The following is a 7,783-nucleotide window of genomic DNA, read 5'->3' as shown; positions in this document are numbered from 1 at the left end:
GAAGGAGAAGAGAGGAGAAGGAGAAAATTAAATATGAGGCAGGTTGACGCATTAGCAAGAAAAACACAAATCAGATGTGGGGAAGAACTTCCTGAAAGGCTGAAAACTCTGAGGTGAGTTAAACAAAATGAGGAGATTTAAAAAACCGTTCAAGAAGCTGAGGCAGGAGGAGTGAGCTCAGGGCCGCCATGGGTTTCAGGCTTGGGGCAGGAGGTGGCATTTAAACACTTTATTTGCCAGGTGTGGTGGCACACACCTATAGTCCCAGCACTCCATCACTGGGGAAGCAGAGGCAGGGGGATTTCTGTGAGACCAGGCCAGCCCGGTCTACAAAGTGAGTTTCAGGACAGCCAGGACAGTTACACAGAGAAACCCTGCCCTGAGAAACAAGACAAAGAGAAAAAGGTTTTGTTCTTTTTAATTTATGTGTTTGTGTGCATGGGTGCCCACAGAGGCTAACGAAGGACTGGGATTCCCTGGAGCTGGAATTACAGGCAACTGTGAGCAACCTGATGTGGTTGCTGATGCCAAGCACTCTGGAAGAACCGAGAATGTCTGTAACCTCTGTGCCATCTCTGTGATGTGCCCCCCCCCCACACACACACATTTTACTGGGAAATTTTACACACATTTAAATGGGAAACATTTTACTCCACAGTAGTGAAGCTTTGTTTAAAGGACTTCTCTTTAAGTTCTTTAATTATTGGCAATAAACCTTGTCCTTAAAAGTTAAATCAACACTTCCCTTTTTTCTTGCCCAACTGTGTGCCCTGAGAGTTCGTCTTAATCGGTTTTGTATTTGATTGAGTACGCCTGACTTGCACCTAGATTTCAGATAACTCTTTTAGAAAGATGAGCATCAGTCAACCTTTTGACTTTGTTTTTGTCTTTGGATACGGTTTTTGCTTTTTCAAGACAGGGTTTCCTCTGTGTAGCCCTGGCTGTCCTGGAGCTCATTCTGTAGACCAGGCTAGACCTGAACTCAGAGATCCGCCTGCCTCTGCCCCCTGAGTGCTGGGATTAAAGGCATGTACCACCAGGCCTCACTTTTATTGTTGTTGTTGGAATGTGTTAGCATTTAGAAACAGAAGATGTTGAATCCTGGTTGCTACCACCAATATCATAATTCAATAGCTCATGGGGGAAAATTCTTTACAAAATTTAATTCAACAAAATTTAATATTCATTTATTTTCTTTTATTTGAATCAATTACAAAGTAAAATATACTTTTCTTGGCTTGAGTAAAAGCAGCTTATCTGTGATGGGTACTTATATGACATTTAACTGTGGGGTCCTAGATGTGGTCCCACTTAATCAAGAGCAAAAGGAGCAGATCTTGACAGCCTTGTTTCTTCATTATCTATTATTGGCTTAAGACAGTGTTCTCAGCCTGTGGGTTGTGGCCCCCTAGGACTTGTCAAATGATCCCATTATAGGGGTCACATATCAGTTATCCCGAATACCAGATATTTATATTACGATTCATAATAGGAACAAAATTACAGTTATGAAGACCCAACAAAAAATAATTTTATGGTTGAGGGTCACCACAACATGAGGAACTGTATTATAGGGTGGCAGCACTGGGAAGACCGAACACTGTCTTAAAATCTCTTATCAGTGCAAGACGCATGTGAGGTGAGATGAGTTGAAGTCTATTGTGGGCAAATGAGACCCTGTCTTAACATTTAAAACAATGAATAATGCATAAATAAATGCTGTAGCTACTGCCCTAAAACATCTAAGGACTTTGCTTAAGATTCTTTAAAGTTGATAACCTCGGCCCATAGGAGCTCCAGAGACTGAACAGCCAACCTGGGAACATGCAAGGGACTTACCCAGGCCCAACTGCACATATGTCTTCATGTGGGGCTGCTAACAGTGGGAACAGGGGCTGTCTCTGACTCAGTTGCCTGCCTTTGGGACCCTTTCCCCTAACTGGGCTGCTTTGTCTTAGCCCCAATTAGAGAAGATGTGCCTAGTCTTACTGCAACTTGATATGCCAAGGCTGGCTGCTATCCATGGGAGCCCTTCCCTTTTCTGAAGAGGAAGGGAGGAGGCGTGGGTTGGGGAGTGGGGGAGGTAGTGGGGAAGGACTGAATGGAGAGGAGGGAGGGAAACAACAGTAGGGCAATAAAGTAAGTTAATTCATTAATTTTTAAAATTCTTTAAACTTGAGTTATCTCAGTAGCTGGTGCTTGTCCGACAGCTGTGAAGCCCTGGGCTCGACCCTCAGGTCCACCGACATTTTGAAAAATGGAAATTTGGGGTTGGAGCCTTGGCTCAGTTGATAAGAACCTACACTGAAGGTGCAGCATGAGGGTGAATGTCTGTGACCCCAGAACCCTGGGAAGGACCCTGGGACTTACTGGCCACGATCTAGCCAATCAATGAGCTCCAGGTTCAGAAAGATGTCTCATGACAATAATAATAATAATAATAATAATAATAATAATAATAATAATAAGATGGAGGACCTGTTGGAATGGCTGGCTCAGTTAGTACCATGCTTGCCACACAAATATGAAGACCTGAGCACAGATACAAATATGTAGCCAGCATGTAAAAGCTGGCCAGGCGGGTGTCTGCAACCCTCGTGTTTGGGTGGGACAGTACACAGATCCCTGACAGACACTGGACAATCATCCAACTCCAGGATCAATGAGAGACCCAGTCCCAAAGAGTCAGAGATTGAAAAGGACACCCAACTTCAACCTCTGACCTCTCCATGTTCATGTATGCACCCGAATATATACATGCACAGGCCACATAAGCTCACATAGACATACACAAACATGTAAGTGGAGAGCAACCAAGCAAAAATCACCCAGTGTTGGCCTCTAGCCCCCACATACACATGTGCACACAGATAACATGCCTGTAAAACTGCACACACATGACATGTATATGTACACATACTGGGGTTCAAGAATCACCACTCACACCAAACACTGATCTCAGTTAAGCAAGAATAGTTTATCAAATACACACCATAATACCAGACATCCAGGATCCCACAAAGGAGCAGAAGCTAATTACAGAACTAGTCTGCTCTCAGAGTAGACTTTTTATAGGAAAAACCAGGTCCAAAAGTTTAAAGGGCAAGGAAGGGAGCAGCCGGCTTACTAGGCGAAGTAATCTCAGCTAACCTTTGGGCTGATTGAGTAAGGTAAGGGGGGTGGCGAACGAAAATTTCCAAACATTGAGATAACAGAGCGTGAGTATTACAATCACAACGTTTTGGCTTATCGGTAGCAATCTTCAGTGTCAGCCACAAAACCCACCGGAAAGGCTGCCCACTGCTCAGCTCTGGACTGTAGCCATTTTAAAAGTAACAGTTCATACTGACCTTTGGTTTGATGGGTCCTACGTAAAGCTTTTCTAAGATTATCAAGCCTCATACAGAACAAAACAGGGTAGGTGGCTAATATGTCCTTAAGCCAAGTCACGTCTATGTGCCAGTGACTGGCAGGCATGTTACAGCAACAATATGAAATAGCTGGAGGGCATGGGACAAAATGGCTGCAGCTATACTGGCGGGGGTCAGACCATACAATGTACTCACACCCCTACGAAATAGGTTGGGCAAGATGGCTCAACAGGTTAGAGGTGCTGATGATAACAACAGCAATAACAAAACAAACCAAGAATAACGAAGTCCATATCTCTTTGTCGGTGCACGTCACCCCGCATCGCCAATCTCGTAATGAGTGTCTCTAACTGACTGCTGAATGAGTAACACCTGTGCCAGGGCTTTGCCGGACAATGACATGATTCATGTCCGACTCGGGAGGGAGTGGGAGGGGACAAGATTTCATCACACCGTTGAGAATGGTGTACATGTTTTCGTTAATCTTTTCAGCTCCAGTTGGCTGTAACTAAAACCAAGAAGAGTGTGGCTGTAGACAATAATGGAACCTTCAGTCACCAGACGCCACCCCAGCGGCTGTCAAAGAGCTTTTGATTGTGATAGTCCCATGAAGGAAGAGGATTGGCTGCAGAAATAATCACCTTTTGAGGAGGGGCGTGTAGTTTCCAGCTCAAGGTACGCTCCCTTGGGGGAACTAGCATGCTGTTTCTTCTTGGGCTCCTCCCGTGGGGGAAGCATTGGATAAAAATTTCCCAGCTTGTGTGATAATAAGATGCAGAAAAATTGATGTGCTTTAGCAGCCAGTAGATGTTTGTGTGTCTGGAAAGACAGACAATAGCAATACACACACACACACACACACACACACACACACACACACCTTATATAGGACAGTGAATACAGCTATCTTCAGACACACCAGAAGAGGGCATCAGATCTCATTACAGATGCTGGGAATCGAACTCAGGACCTCTGGAAGAGCAGTTAGAATTCAGCCCCACTGCATTCTTGTTCCTAAGGAGCAAGCGTGCAAACTCCACCTCAGAGCTGCAGCAGAATTCCACCGTCACGCCATCAGTGAGCCGGACCCACCACTGTGAGAGATGTTTAGTGGAGTCCTGCTCCTCAGATCTAGTGGGTTTCCGGGTTCAGCAAAATCAGAGAGAGGCAGTAAAGTGACCCTGCCTCATCTAGTCTTTGAGTGTCACCCCCACCCCCGTCTTCCTTCGAACAGTCCTACACGTCTCCAGTTCTTTTAGTGCATTCCCCACACTTAATCCTTCCACAGTGGCAGAAACCTCTTTATACATTGTCCTTGTCAGATGCACCTCTGTGACCTTAGGTAGGAGGAAGTCGACGAGGAGCCAGCACACTTGTGGCTGGCTTTCCCAGTCCCCCTACCTCAGTTGCCTCAGGTTACCCAGTGTAGGGTTGGGGTTGTGGGTAAGTGTCAATACACTAGAGCTTTACCCTAATTTGTTTCTTATTATTTATTTGCTTTTGTTTACGGTGTTTTATTACAGGGTTTCTCTCGCATCCCTGGTTGTAGACTAAATTGTTCTGCCTCTGCATCCCGAATGCTGGGATTAGGGGGATTAGGGGCTCATGTCACCATTGCCCAGCTTCAACCTGATTCTTTTTTTTTTTTTTTTTCATGTGGGGGGAGGCGCGCACACGCACACACACACACAGAGAGAGATGCGCGTGCGCTTGCTTCTCTCATGCATTACATGATTACATCAGGACCAGAGTTTCCCCTTCCTCTACTCCACCCACTTCCTCAAACACACACCTCCCTCTCCCTCAGATACACTTCTCCGTTTCCCTTCAGAAAAGAACAGGCCTCCCAGGGATATCAATCGAACACAGAACATAGTGTATATAGTAAGTTACAGTAAGACTAGGCACGTGAGGCAGAGGCTTCCCTGCCCAGCCCGCAGGGGTCAGGGTGGAGGTGTGTGACCGGCTCCTTCAGCACCACACTGCCACCTAGTGGTTGCAGACGCGGTACCTTCACTACCTTCTTTTCCTTTCCTTTTCTTTTTCTCTTTTTTCTTTTCTCTTCTCTTCTTCCTTTTTTTTTGTTGAGACAGGTTTCTCTATGTGGCTCAGGCTGTCCTGGAACTCGCTCTTTAGACAAAGCTTGCCTCCAACTCACAGAGATTTGCTTGATTCTTCCTCCCAAATTCTGAAATTAAAGGGCTGGTTCCTTCACTACTTTGCCAGTGAGCTGCTTGTTCAAAATATCATGTTTAAATTTTATATTGTGAAGCCCATTATCATTGCTCATAAGAAATAAATATGGCTGGGACGATCCTAGATATTACAGAGTTGTATTGGTTAATTTTAACCAGGACTTTGAAGTTTTGGACCCAGAAGGGAACTGTGGCAGCCTAAGTTTCGTTAGTAGCCACTTGATAGTCCAAAGACAAATTTACATACAAAGTACAAGATGTCCACCTGTAAAATCAGTAGCAGGTTTTAATGACTTAAAAATCCATCCCAAAGAATTCCCACAATTACCTGCTCAACCTCCCACACACTGCTATCCATGCTGCCCTGCCTGTACCTGTATTCTATTCCTGCTCTGGTGTTTCTGATTTCGTTTTGTAAGACAAGTCCTCACTATGTAGGCTAGTTTGGCCTTGAACTCGAAATCCTGGCCCCTACTCTGTGTCTTCAGTAATCCCTGTCTGCCTTCTCCTGTGCTTTCTCTTGTGACTTGCACAGGAGAATTTACTTGTGTATGGATATGAGCCCCAACTGTTCCTTCTGTGGAAAGACTGCACTGAATGTTTTCCAGGAAGCAGGGTCCACCACTATGCCCATTTGGGTTTGGTTTGTTTTTGCAATACTAGGGTCAGGAGTTAAATCTAGGATTTGGTTTGTTTGATAAGAGATTGCCCTGCCACTGAACAATGCCTTTAGCTCTCTTTCTTTTTTTTTTTTTTCTTTTTAGAAGGTTCTTGCTAAAATATCTAATCTGCTCTTGAATTTACTCTGAGACAGGGTCTTCTTGAATTTGCTGAGACAGGGTGTACTGGCTGGGTTTGTGTCGACTTGACACAAGCTAGAGTTATAACAGAGAAAGGAGCCTCAGTTGAGGAAATGCCTCCATGAGATCCAGCTATAATTATTGTGGGTGGTGCCATCCCTGGGCTGGTAGATCTGGGTTCTATAAGAAAGCAAGCTGAGCAAGTCAGGGGAAGCAAGCCAGTAAGTAACATCCTCTGTATCAGCTCCTGCTTCCAGACCTGCTTGAGTTCTAGTCCTGACTTCCTTTGGTGATGAACAGCAATGTGGAAGTATAAGCTGAATAAACCCTTTCCTTCCCAATTTGCTTCTTGGTCATGATGATTTATGCAGGAATAGAAACCCTGACTAAGACACTAAGAGTCTTGCTAAAATATCCAATCTGGTCTTGAATTTTTGTATTTACAAGCCTCTAGCCTTAGTCTCCTAAAGAGTTGGACTCAGGCTCAGACTTCCTGTGTAGATTTTAAGGCATCGGAGTCACAAACTTTACAATGCACAAGGTGGACAGACAGACAGTCAGACAGACACACACACACACACACACACACACACACACACACACACACCACAGAGCAGCATGTTGCTCTCCAGTTCTCTAGAACTCAAGATTTGGATGTTCTGCTCAGGCGTAGCATCCAACCTGGGTTCTTTTCTTCTAAGGACTCCTAAGAAGGCTTCCTCTGGCAGCCTGGTTCTTTAAAGAAGTGGCCTAGTTTGTTTTCTGTTGCTATGTGAAACACCATGACCAAAAAACAACTTGGGGAGAAAAACATTTATTTCATCTTATAATTCTGAGGTCACACTTCATCACTGAGGGAAGTTGGAGCAGGAACTCCAGGCAGGAACCCGAAGGTAGGAACTGAAGCAGAGGCAGTGAAAGAGTGCTGCTTACTGGCTTGCTTTCACTGCTTGATCAGCCTAACTGCTTTCTTCCTTCCTTCCTTCCTTTCTTCCTTCCTTCCTTCCTTCCTTCCTGTCTCCTTCCTTTCTTCCTTCTTTTCTTTCTTTTCTTCTGTCTTCCTTCCTTTCTTTCTCCCTCTCTTATCCCTTCCTTCCTTCCATTTTTTCTTTCTTCCCTCCCTTCTTTCTTTTTAATTTCTTAATATAATACCTTTAATTTGTTTGAGGTTATAGTGTAATTACATTATTTCCCCCTTTCCCTTTCCTCCCTCTAAGTTCTCCTATACACCCTTGTCTTCTTCTTTTCAAAGCCATCGCCTTTTCCCACTAACTGTTGTTACACACATTTATGCATATGTGTATTCCTAAATACAAACAGCTCGTCTGCATGGTGTTAACTTGTATGCATTTTTTTCATGTCAGCCTTCTTATTTATACAACCTATGACCACTTTTGCAAGGGTGGTAATTCCCACA

The sequence above is a fragment of the Micromys minutus genome (genome assembly GCF_963924665.1).
Source record: "Micromys minutus genome assembly, chromosome: 6".
Taxonomy (NCBI): Eukaryota; Metazoa; Chordata; class Mammalia; order Rodentia; family Muridae; genus Micromys; species Micromys minutus.
The sequence above is the reverse complement of the archived record's forward strand: the minus strand, read 5'-3'. Positions refer to the sequence as shown.